We start from the raw sequence: 13,233 nt of genomic DNA, 5'->3' as shown, positions 1-13,233 counted from the left end.
CATTTATCCCAGCTTTATTTACAGTTAAATTCGCATCAGACCTATTTTATACGATAGTGCGCTCTATTGTCCTTAGGTGAAGGTCACAATGAAAGCATTTGCAGGACAACTAAAATTTGACAATGGAACTTTGCCTAAGGATTGTTGTTCCAACTAGACTATGAACTAGGCAAAGATGGACACCTTCTTGGAGAGAAAAGAGACAGATAAAAACCAACAAAACCATGTATATCCTTTTCTATTCTGTCTCCTTTGCCTCCACTGTCAAAAGGGCAGTCCACACACACAGTGTATATTTAATAAATACATTTTAGTGGTGTCTATCACAAGCAGGCAACACTTGGAGAGGGTCCAGAGAATAACAAAGGGATTAAGAGGTTGGGTAGAGACTCTCAGGGTGACACGCTAATGAAACTGAAGTGAATTGAGCTACAGAGCTTGGAGAAGGGAAGGCTGTTTTTGGCAGCTGCGAAGGTAGGTTGGTCTTGTTTACCATTACCGAACGTTAGGAAGCACAGCGTGTGAAGGGTAGGATGACAGAAAGTCGACTTACGTCCGGTAAGGTGGTGTAAGGTTAGGAATGCAGAAGCAGTTTTGACTTAGATGGTTTATAAGGCATCAACACAGGTCCTTAATAAATCTTTCTTAGGGGGACTTCCCTGGTGGTCCAGTGGTTAAGAATCCAGCTTGCAATTCAGGGACACGGGTTCGGTCCCTGGTCAGGGACCTAAGATCCCATGTGCCGCAGAGCAAACAGGCCCACCTGCTGTAAGTATTGAGCTCATGTGCCACAACTAGAGAGTCCGTGGGCCAAAACGAAAGATCTCACATGATGCCATGAAGATCCTGAGTGCCACAACTAAGACCCATCGCAAATAAATATTTTTTTAAAAGCAGTCTTTCTTTGAAAATGTTACAGTTGAAGAGTAGGCCACCTTTCTGAAATGAGTTAGGTGCTGTGCAGTAGGGAAATGACTCAGGATCTCTCAAGTTCTAGCCAGTTCTTATCCTATGAATTTTCAGCCGCCAGTGTCAGGAGCTGACTTGCTACTTGTCTACCTTACTCCATAGCTGGAAGCCCTTGACCTCTTCCTGCGAGTCAGCTACACTATACTCTCAGCCCTAAGGCTCTTCTTGGTTGGGAGGGATTTAAAAAGCTCACTCTAGCTAAGAGCTCAGCTAACTGTCATCAGGTCATCCCCTGCTGCTAGGCTGGCTCTGACGTGTCCAGTTCTAACAAGTGGAGTTCTGCCTTGCGCCTAAGTCTGTCTCTCACTGGATTTACTGGAAATCCACCCGAGTCTTCCTATGATAACACTAGAAATCTTTTCTTGCTTTCCAGGTCTAATGTGATTTTGGGATTACATCGAGTATCCAGTCTAGGACTGAAGCTTTGTTTCAACCCACACCACCCCCAACCCCCAGCTCAGACTTGATGTCCAATCTCTGAACCCCAACCCTGTTACCTAGGCAGTCAGTGCACAGAGCATTGGTTACAAGCTCTCTGAGATCTCTCCTCTCATCTGTAGCTGGATTCTCTATTCGCTGCCCACCCCCCAACCCCCACCCCCAGGCTCCCAGCGTCATAACTCAGGCCACTACCAGTCCCCTTGCTCTTCTCCTATCAGGTGATGATACGGCATATGGCTCCATTTTCCTGCATCCTGCCGTGAACTGTTGCACGTATGAGTCCCTCTCTACAAACCACATACCTCTATAACAGGCCTTCCCAACCTCATTGCTACTGACATGTACGGTTGGTTCAGTCTTTATGGTGGGGGGTATTCTGTGCATTATAGGGTCCAAAACTAGCATTGCTGGCTTCTACTCACCAGATGCCAGAGGCAGCCCCTCTCCTCCAGCCCCAAATTGTGACAAACAGAAATGTGTCCAGGCATTGCCAAATGTCTCTGATGGGGAAGGTGTTTCAAAATTGCCCTTTGTAAGGACTTCCCTGGCGGTCAGGTGGTTAAAACTCTGTGCTTCCACTGCAGGGAAAATGAGTTCAATCCCTGGTTGGGGAAGTGAGATCCTGTATGCCACATGGCATGGCAAAACAAAAGAAGAATGAAAATTATCCCCTTTTGAGAATTCTTGCTCTACAAGAACCCAGAAAGGCAAGAGCATTTTAAAATCAGTTATAGATACTTTGAGGAAAAGTCGGAATATTTAAATCTGGTAAAATTTAACAACTCTGTTCTGCTGCTGCTGCTGCTGCTAAGTCGCTTCAGTTGTGTCCGACTCTGTGAGACCCCATAGATGGCAGCCCACCAGGCTCCCCCGCCCCTGGGATTCTCCAGGCAAGAACACTGGAGTGGGCTGCCACTTCCTTCTCCAATGCATGAAAATGAAAAGTGAAAGTGAAGTCACTCAGTCGTGTCTGAGACCCCATGGACTGCAGCCTACCAGGCTCCTCCGTCCATGGGATTTTCCAGGCAAGAGTACTGGAGTGGGTTGCCATTGCTTTCTCCAAACTCTGCTCTAAACTAGTTAAAAAGAGTTTCCCAGGTGGTTCAGTGGTAAAGAACCTGCCTGCCAATGCAGGAGACTGGGGTTCAATCCCTGGGTCAGCAAGATCCCCTGGAGGAGAAAATGGCAACCTACTCTAGTATTCTTGCCTGAGAAATCCCATGGACAGAGGAGTCTGGTGGGCTAAAGTCCACGGGGTCACAAAAGAATCAGATATGACTAAGTGACTACCAACAACACAAAACTAGTAATAAACACCAAATAGAATTTTGTTAAGGTTTGTTTAACAACATAAAGGGTAAAGTGAGATGAAATCCCTTCACTCTAGGTCAGTGTTCCTGAGATCTTATTGTGCAGGAGAATCACAAAAGGACTTTTTTAAAGTTCATATCCTGATTTGGCAAGTTTCAGGCAGGATCTGATGCTCAGGCCTAACAGGTTCCCAGGTGGGATCAATATCATGGGTTCCCGGACCTTCCATTGAGTAGCAAGGCCCTAGAACAAAATCACTCGTGAGAGGTAGGGGAAGGGCTATTTGAATTGTAATAATTACAAGGTTATGAGAGCAAGATTAAAATTTGCATTAGAAGAACATGCTAGAAAAATGTGACTGTTTCCTGCGCTTTTCTGTAAAGAATAAAACAGCTCTCAGAGATGTGTTTTGAAATGTGATATTTCTATTCGCTTGAAATTATAAATATTATACAAGCTACCTGCAAAAACTGGTGAGCTGCTGTATTAGTTTGGCAGGACTTTGAAAGGTTTCCAAAACCCTGATGCAAATCTAAACTTCAAGGCCTTCATAGTCCTTGTTTTAGGGAGGAAGAGGCTAGGGGTGAAGAGGCCTAGGGAAGGGGATGGAGAAAGGAGGATCATTTTAAATGGGGCCTTGCAAAGAAACAGATTCGTGAACCTGCCTCAAATGACAAATTATCCTGTGCTGAAATTATACTGACACCACATGAAGTTATTGCAACCCTGAATCAGATAACTCAGTTACGGCTATAAACCAGTTGCAAAAATGAGTGCTATTTACTGTAATGTATAGCGATCAGGGTAATCAAATCTCCTGAAAGCTGCCGAAAGCCTGATATAAAAATTTCCTCTTCTTGTATATTACTGCCTCTGAGTAACTCTGACTTGGAGCTTTGCAGACATCTGACTCACTGCTGCATATCCTCAGTAAGGAAAGGCCCGTTCATATTTGTTCCTAGTTTACAGTTAGAAAGATTTAGGCTCACTAGTTTGTTTAAAGATGTAGATAATAAAGTCCTGTCCTTTATGAGATCTCTTCCAGGCCAGTGTTGAGACTAGCTCTGCCCTCATGAAAGCAGATAGTATTCACTTTGGGGAAGGAGAACTAACATCTTAGCTCTGAAATATAAATATATTGATGGGTTGTTATCAATTGGATCAATTGATAAATTGATAACTCTATTTAATAGAGTTAAATATCTCTACATTTAAAATTCTGTTCCTAGGGTTTTATTTCTTTTCTTAAAAAAAATCAATCATGTAAGTACAGAATAAGGATGAACTGGCTTCATAGTAGAACATGGGAACTCATGGGTATGAGTTGACCACAGTTTCAGTATGACTCAGCATACTAACTGAGTGCCAAATAGACTAATGCAATCTTGGGCCATATTAATAGAAGTATAGGGTATAGATCAAGGGAGGCTACTATCCCATGGTATTCTGCACTGGTCAGACCACTCCTGGAGAGCCCTGTCCCGTTCTGAACACCATGATTTAAGAGAGGCCTCACATCATAGTCCATCAGAGGTAAACACTTAAAATGATGAGAGCACGTAAAACCACATCACAAGAGGAATAGCTGAAAGAACAAAGGATATTTATGCTTGAAAAAGAAGACATAAGGGGACATGATGAGAAGTAAAAGAAGAACAGGTTATCTGAGAAAAGAGTCTGAGGTAGAGTTTCCAGCAGCAGAAGTTTAATTTCTTTCTGGATCCCCAAGGAAAAAAAATTCCCAAAAGCCTTCTTGACTCTTTGTCATTTGCACAGTAAACAGATCTTCATCAAAGAAGACTCTGTTCCTCCTACAATGTCCTTGAAGTACGAAGAACTTTATGTCCCTTTGCCAAGCCATGTTCCTCTGCCTGCAGAACCACCTCTTTCAGGAAGCCCTCCTTCCAAAGCCCCACCTTAAGTCCTCTTCCTCAGGAGTTGGCACTACGGAAGCATTTGATTTCGCTTGTCCTAGATTCCCTAATAGCTTGTTAGCTCTTTAGAAGAAAGGACCCTATTTTGTTTTTGTTCTGATTACCCTAAATGTTCTCAGTACATCTGGGTACTGAGACTTAGGGACTGAGGGGATATCTGCTGACAGTAGCCAAAAGATGAATTAAAGTAACCAGACAAGGTGATTTTTTTTTTATAGTGCTTACATGACAAAGCATTACAGTATGTTCTCTTGATGATAACAACATGTAATTGACCCTTTACTTTATGAAATAATATGAGCTGACAAAGTTGGCTGTATAGTAAATCTTACTTTCCCCTACATCTTGCATTTCAAAATAAAAGTTGTGTGTCCAGGGAACTTCCCTGGTTGTCCAGTGGCTAAGACTCCATGCTCCCAGTGCAGGGGGCCTGGGTTCAATCCCTGGTCATGGAACTAGATCCCTCATATCACAACTAGAGATCCCATACTCCACAGTGGAGATAAAAAATCCAGGTGCAGCCAAAAAAATAAAAAATAAAAAGTTCTGTGTCCATGCCACTATTTAAGAGCCCCATCTTCCTTGTGTCAGGTCTTAGGAATTACTCTCCAGCTGGGAGATTCTTCGATTTCACACATCTCCTTCTTTGTTTACTTGGGTGTTTGCAGGGTACCAAGGGTTGCAAAGAGTCAGACACAACTGCGCACACAAGTACATGTATCTAAGTGTCAAGTCACAACATCACACAGCTTCTGGTTTAGAAAATGAATGAGTCGTCTATTTAACAACACTGATCTCAGACAGAGAAATTCCACAAATGAATTTAAATGAGAAAGCGCCCTGTTATGAATTTTAAAAAATGAGAGATTGCACATTTATATTATACCAAAGATAAAAACATCTTTGGGGGTAATGATGCACAGCTCTTCTCGTCTCCTGTGTAGTGGCTTAAAGAACGATATAGATTCCCTCAAGGACAGAGGCATGGATGGGGCACTCTGAGTCACCCACAAAGCTGAGAATAGAATGCAGAACGCAGGAGCCAAGTTCATGCTCTGTCACTCGCGTCACTGGGCAGTATTACCTCCCACAGTCCAATGACCTGACATGGTACAGAGCAAATTATATACTTCTCGGCAAGAAGTTAATAGAATTCCACTTGCCAGCCTGACGTTCAGGTAGAAAATGCAGTGAGCAAAAAGACAGGGCTCCGATTTTTTATCATTGGCTGTTAATCACAAATAGAGACTGACACCTTCCTGGTTTCTGGGGTAGCCAGTCTGTCTGTGCTGATAGCACTTGGCTCAGATACTTCAAGAGACTACGGGCAGGGCGGTTCCTGTGATGCCTAGAAGAACTTTGATTCTGAGTTACCACCGTTTGACAACTGATATTACAAAGGCCTGGTTTACTGACATACGAAGCATGAGAATTTTCTGCTTGTTTTACCTTCCTGGAGATGTCCAAATTAAACTGGGGCTGTATCATGGGTTTTGTATATCCACACACTGTGGACACTTTTTAGAAATCTGAAACAAAGGCAAACACACAAATTTGTCCTAATTACACTGACTCAAAGATTCTTCAACCATCTCCCAAAAGAAAGGGTTTGGTCATGTCTTTTCTCGGCTCAGGGCATCTGTGTTCAGTGCTGCCAGCTCTCTCTCGACTCCAATTTCCAAGCACATTTCAGAGACGTTAAAGGAAATAACTGTTGGTGATGAAAAATCAGGTGGAAGATGTGTGTTCTTCAAGAGAAATAACCTTTTTAGAAGGATAAGTTCTATCAGCCCCAAATAAGCCCATCGGCATTCTTTATTTCCATATGATATTCTGAACTACCCAAGAGGGATCATAAAATACTGTGGTACGTTGTCTATGCAGAGCACAAGGCTGGAGCAAAATTGTTATGAGACTGCCAGCCCTGCAGGAAAAGGAGGCAACCAGCGGCATGAAACACAAGCAGCCCACAAAAGCATGATCCATGCTGCTAGTTCCTAACAGGATTTGGACATTGAAAAGGAACTCATCTGAACCGGACGCCAGCTCTTATGACCTACAGGGAAGGGTGAAAGGTCTCTCCATCTGTCACTGAAAAGGTCATTTCTCTCTGCTCTCAGACTGCAGGGGGATGAGATAGTTTGCAACAGAGAACGGAAGGGGCTTCAGAGAACATGTGGTCTAACCTCTCACTCAACTGAGAAGGAAACTGAGGCCCAGAGAGGTTATAATGTCACGTTCAAGGTCACGCAGGTAGTTTCCAATAAAGCCAGAATTCAGATTTCCAGAACCCGTGTCGAGAGTTCCTTGATGCTGTGCCCAGACCAGTGTGGTAGAAGGAACCCTGGCTACAATTTCACAGCCTTGGTACTATGTCTTGGTAGACGTTAGCAAAATTACCTTGAGCAAGTCACTTAAACTCGCAAACTTTGCCCTTCCCACTCTGCAACATGAGAGGCAAAATATGTGGTCTGCCTGCCTCAAAGATCATAGGCAGATCAAACGAGATAATGTGTGAAAATGCTTTTTAAAACTTTATAAGGCTCAGGTTAAAAAAAAAAAAAGAACTCCATATAAAGCATGTTTTTCCTTCTGAAAATATATGGATGGACTCTGTTGGTGGTGGTGGAAGGGGAGGCAGGGAGTGTCCAAGAACCACTGAATATTCTGTGTAAAGGTGTGTGTGAATGAATGCTAGGCATATTTTTTTCACCCCTGGGGAGTGCTTCTATAGCTTTCATCAGCTTCCTAAATGCGTCTCTGAAACTCCCCTGTACCTTTAGCCTCACCACCACAAGTAAGAACCTCTGTGCCATGGATATCAACATGTTTATGATCAATGTAAAAGGTTGATATAATGTATTAAAATATGACAATTTTCTTAAATTTAATGTGTAGTTGGGATCTCCCTGCTAGCTTTACAATTCAATAATCCACATTTTTAGAATACAAATCTGTTCAGGGGAGGGGAGTTAATCTGACCTCATGCTTTACTCCCTAAACTGCTAAAAGTCTATCACTTATAAAATGAAGATGAAAATTCAAATGATAAATCAACCAGGTTTTTTTTTTCTACTAGTGTACTTCCTTAGTAGAATTTCCTAGTTATTTAAAAAGATTTTTCTTTAAAATCTTATTTAGCAAGAGAACTATCTACTTATTATTTACTGAGTTCCTACTGAGTTTCCAGCAGTTTGTTTCCAGTATTTTCCCATAAAGCACTAGACAATAGACACAAATTGTAAACCATTTGTAGGATGCCACATTAAGTCTGTGGTTCTGGAAGGCTGAGAGGTGTGGAGAAAAACAAATGAAAAAGTATTATTCATGACCAATTGATCAATTAGCCTGCTTTTCATTAAAAAACATAAAAAGGCAGGACCAATTTAGCAAAGCTTGTGTTGGAAAAGCGTAAAAACATTATTAATGTTGGATTTTTTTTTTCATTTATTTTTAGTTCTCTTTAGAAAATCATACTTGAGAGCTTTCTGTAGAAGCAATAGAAGGAGTGAATAAGACAGAACTGGAATCCTTTTTTAATGCTAATGAAGGGGTAGGGACCAATACCTGGTTTGTGAGGCCTTTTCTGTGTACAGTTATGATTTCCAAAGACACAGACTGACTTATGGTATGTCTGAGTGGCTGAGATAACCAACCAGAGAAGTTACCTACTATCAAGACTCATCCATCATCCCATAAAGAAATGCAATGTGGTCTTTGAGAAATCTGACAATGGCTATACTCTTGTGTTTTAGTGGTAAAATTTTACACAGTACAATAATGTGAAAAACGAGAGGCATTTTCTCCCCTTGACTGTATCAAAATATCATCTTCTGCCCCAAGACTCTGAGGTCTCATAACTCCCCTCTTGTATTATTCCTTTCAGTTTTTTCCCTTCCTCTTCCTTTATATTGAATAGTTCTACATTTTCCAGTCTTAACATTATCTCTAACATTTAGACTTTCTTATATAGAGCCTGAAGCTATAGAATTGCAATAAGCATACTCATCTATGCTTACTAGAGTGCTATTATCAGATGAACAAAACCTAAACTATATTTTGGGAGCAAGAGTCTCAGGTTTTGAATAACTCAAAAGAACTTAAAACTTGGGTGGTGATAGGATGCCAGGGTGGGGGCAAGCTGTAACTGCTTTTCATTCAGTTCCATTTCTGTTCCTTCTCATTCCATGTGTCAGGAGCCTTTGGAGAGAATGCTCTGGAATCAGACCACCTGGGTTCAAATCAAGGCTCTACCACATACTAGTTAAGTGACCTTGCACAAGTGACCTAAACTCCGCACCCCAGTTTCCTCACTTAGAAAAGAAGGTAATATTAGACCTTGCTTCATTGTGCCCTTAGGAGAAGCAAAATGAGTTAACACCTGTACAGTGCTCTTGGCAAATAGCAATAACAGACACTGTTTCAGAAACTTTATGTGTATAAATTACTTAATCTTCAAAATGGTATGATAAGATAGCTACCATTATCACTCTCATTTTATAGCTAAAGAAACCAAGACATAGAAAGAGTAAGTATCTTGTCCCAATTGGCCTAGTTAGTAACTGAAGCATTGGGCCTCAAACCTAGACCATCTGGCTCTACAGCAAGCACTCAGTAAATATTACTTATTACTAGCATCACCATCATCATGGTTGTTACTACCTGAACTTAAAAAAACACTCAAATATCTGCTGTGGCTGCTGATAACAATGAATGTGTATGACTAATCCTTCAAAGTATACTGAAAATGTGTATGACCCCCAAACAAATAGTTGATTTAGGAAAGGATTATTACCTAAAGCCATTGACTGAAGTTTGTTGGCAAACAGGATATCATCACAAAGCCTAAGCATTATCTTGCCAGACTACTTGTTAATTCCAAAGGGATCCCTGAACTGAGATACTGCCTTGAGCCCCGATCAAACCGAGTGTCACAAATAGAGGGACAATTTGGAACTAAGTGTCTCCTGTTGAGATACAATATGGAGCACCTTGTAAAATGCATTCAATTGAAATGTAATCAATGCTTTATTTCTAATTTGGAGTTTATGGGAAATATTGAGGATAGAGGAACAAATTAAATGACACTGCTAGGCAAAAACAAATTAGAACATTCAACAAGACAACACCTAACCTTTTCAAAAACTCCAATGTCGAATAAAAGACAAAGCCTTCATATAAAAAATATATTTTTCTTTAAAAAAATTAGATCTTAATTTTTTTAAGGTATGGAAGACATTTGGGGGACAAATGGTTAAGGTTAGATATGGTCTAGATATTAGATATTAATAAATTACTGTTCATCTTCTTAGGTATAATGATGGCATTGCAGTTATGTAGGAGAATGTTCTTATTCTTTGATGTGTACTGAGTTATCTAGGGGTGAAGTATCATTTTATCTGTAACTTACACGTAGTTAGAAAGAAATACATATAGGTGGAACAAATATATCAAAAAGTTAGCAACTGTTGAATCTAGGAGGTGAATATAGAGGTATTCAATGTACAAATATTTCAACTTTTCTTTATGTTTAGACATTTTCTTCACTTTGTTCATAAGATGTAGGCCTTATATCTTCTTTGGAGGGCAATTTAAGACTTTAATCTTCACGTACTTAGTAATAGTTTCTTTTAATTCTCCAAAATGTTTACTGTGAATGAATTTATTTTTTTAATCTGTCTTCTAAAAAGTACTTACTGAATTCCTATTGGCTTATTGGTTTACAATGAGCCAATTGTAAATATAATATTTACATTGTTGAAGAGAACTCAGTGCCTAGAACAAGGCCTGTCACATAGTAAACGTACAATAAACATTCATTTGTTAAATGAGGCTACATTTTCCTAAGGAACTGTAAAGAGGACAAAAAAAAAAAGGCACACACACAGGAGGCTGTGTTGTTTCTTTATAGATCAAGACATGCTGAGTAAGTACTTGAGATGGACAAATAGGAGGGCCAGTCAGTCTCATCCTTCGATTCAAATAACTTAGGCCATAAAGATTCTTCACCAAGTTTTGAGTTTCATGTCTGCACAAAAATGAAACCTCTGTTCCTCAGACTAATCAAGCATAAACTATAACTTGTTTAAGAAATCCTGATGGAATCACACATAATGACACATTTTTGAATGCGTGAGTGCTCAGTCACTTCAGTTGTGTCTGACTCTCTGTGACCCCGGGGGACCATGGCCAGCCAGGCTCCTCTGTCCATGGGATTCCCAGGCAATAATACTGGAGTGGTTGTAGACTTCTCCTGAGTCAGGAAAAGAAGCAAGCTCTGTTTCAGGCATGAGCCCTGCAAGTCACCAACACCTACAGATGTTATTCTCTGAGAATCAATAAACATGTGGGGAGTAGGCTCATTTTCAGCCCCTCCAGAAGGCAAAGACATAAAAGAGACGGCTTCAGGCTGTAAGTCAGATATATTTTGTATAAAAGGTGGGAAGAAAATGATCAAGATTCAAAGAAAGCATTAATACTGATATCACCTTGTGTTTTCACAGCACCTTTTTCCTAAGCCATTTCATATCTATGTTAACTCATTTATTCTTACAATATCCCTAAGAAGTAGATGTAGAACAATTGAAATTTTTTAAAAAGATAGAAGATTTTCATAGGGCCTAAGATATGAAAGATATTCAAAAGGATATTATATTAGCAATAGAGATACTTCTTCTTTTTGAACAAATCAATAACCTCCTTCCCCTCTGCTTCAGTAAAGTCATTTTTTAAAAATAAAATATATTATAATGGGAGAATCAGATTACAGTTTACTACATGGGAGACACTCTAAGTTCAATCTAAAAAGATAGTTTTATTTAATGATATAGGACTGTCTCCCTTTACCAAAAAACCCTCTCCAAGTTCTCCAAAAGGCTACAAATCAAAATTTTTAAAATTTGAAATTTAAATACACTTAGATGGTTCTCAATTTTATTAGGGCTCCTTATTTAATAATGGATCATTTTGTAAAGAGGATCATTTTAAAATTATTTTATAAAAGTGAAGTTTTATAAACAATACTGGGTTGTTAAAGCAGAGTACATTTATACTCAGTCCTTTCTGAAACTAAAATAAGAAAAAAAGAAGAGAAAAGAAAAGAGGACCCACTGAAAAACTAATAAATCTATGATAAATGCAGTTGTAGATAATGAAACATTTCTCAACCTGAGGCTTCCCACCCTCAGATGACAGAACATCAGCACATGTAATCTTTTCTATTGGAGTTTTAGATCCAAACATTATTCCCTTCTCTTAATTCCTCTGGGGATGTATACTGTCAGTAATGTACAGATGAAGTTACATATACTTTATTAAGAAGACCTAATTCCAGACGTGTAAACATGATATTTTTAAATCGGATTAATCTTTGGTGGGTATATTCAATCCTCAGGTTCAAAGAGTAGGGTGTCAAAGAATTGTGTTCAGATTTTATGCCTGAACTGAAGATTGTCTTAGGGACACAGTGTTAACTGTTAATAAAAGGATAAATACAGACAGCACTGTCTCAAATCTCATTTCAAAGTGAAGTTTTCTTTTTGTGAAGAAACTCAATCTGGGGTTCTTTGTAAAGGCAACATAAACACTAACAGAAGTAGAAATGAAAGCCCCAAGAACAAATCCTGACCATGCAGTACTAGCATTCATTCATTGCTACTCTGCCCTTCACCTCCCACACCCATGCCAATTCGGAACAAATGCTGACTCTGGTGAAGGGGAATTCCACCCCTGTAATCCCAGGTCCAGAGTCTTTCCCTGAGATGGCTCAGAAGTCAATTACTGGAGTCTTCTTGGATAACGTTGGCTGAAAGGAGCAAGTCTTCTAGTTCATTCACTGGAAGTTGAATCCTATCACTACAAACACTGTTACAGAAAAAGATTTAGAGACCTTAGCTGATGAACCGAAAATTAAAACCAGTATTTACAGAGCCCAGGGAATTAATTTTAATTAGATTGACTCCAAGAGAACATTCAGTAAATAGTAAAAATCTGAGACCTCTAGAGTGTGTAGACTGATGTTGCATAAAGACATACCTTTGAGAAGAGAAGAGGTTGAGTCTATGGCTTTGCACTGAATGGTCAGAATCCTCTTTTGCAAGAAGGAAGCTGAATTCCGATGTCAAAATGACTGCATTTCAGAGTCTGGATCCACCTTGGGCTGTTGTCCACGTACCACACTAAACCAGGGCACAGGCTCGCAGATCCATTGAGTGCCTCCTCCTCCTCCCCAACTTCTTACTCCCTCCTCCAAACTACCCCCAGTCAGCCCAGCAGTCTGTATGCAAACCACACAGGAACTAGCAGATATGGGGCTTCAGAGAGTTGGGCGTGAGCCTTAGATTATGTGGTTTTGTTTTCTTGCTGCCGAAGTTGAACTAAAATGCAGGAGGTTCACTGAAACACTTTTGCTTCTTTATGCTTGGTTTCAGTTTTAACAAGTTTGCCCTGAACAATTATGTTCACATAAGAAAATTTTTAATCCTAGAGATGGTCCATTGGCAAGTTACTGCTGGTCTTAAGGAAAATCTTGCACTTTCTCCGAGTAGGTACAAGCATCTGGAGGAACATTAGGACTTCT

The 13,233-nt window shown here is 40.1% G+C and overlaps 1 protein-coding gene across 1 annotated transcript in view; it reads right to left on the bottom strand.

The window, feature by feature from the left end:
* GRAP2 (GRB2 related adaptor protein 2) overlaps window positions 1-12,923 on the bottom strand; it is a 66,546-nt gene extending 53,623 nt beyond the window's left edge. Inside the window, exon 1 of the mRNA XM_055396342.2 lies at window positions 12,690-12,923. The gene's annotated coding sequence lies outside the window, so the exon portion shown is untranslated. The remainder of the gene's footprint in view (window positions 1-12,689) is intronic.
* Between the last annotated feature and the right edge of the window lie 310 nt (window positions 12,924-13,233).

Source organism: Moschus berezovskii, chromosome 6 (assembly GCF_049115385.1).
Source record: "Moschus berezovskii isolate FMDL1 chromosome 6, NW_MosBer_1.0, whole genome shotgun sequence".
Classification (NCBI taxonomy): Eukaryota; Metazoa; Chordata; class Mammalia; order Artiodactyla; family Moschidae; genus Moschus; species Moschus berezovskii.
Note: the sequence above shows the minus strand (reverse complement) of the source record. Positions and strands in the feature narration are given on the sequence as shown.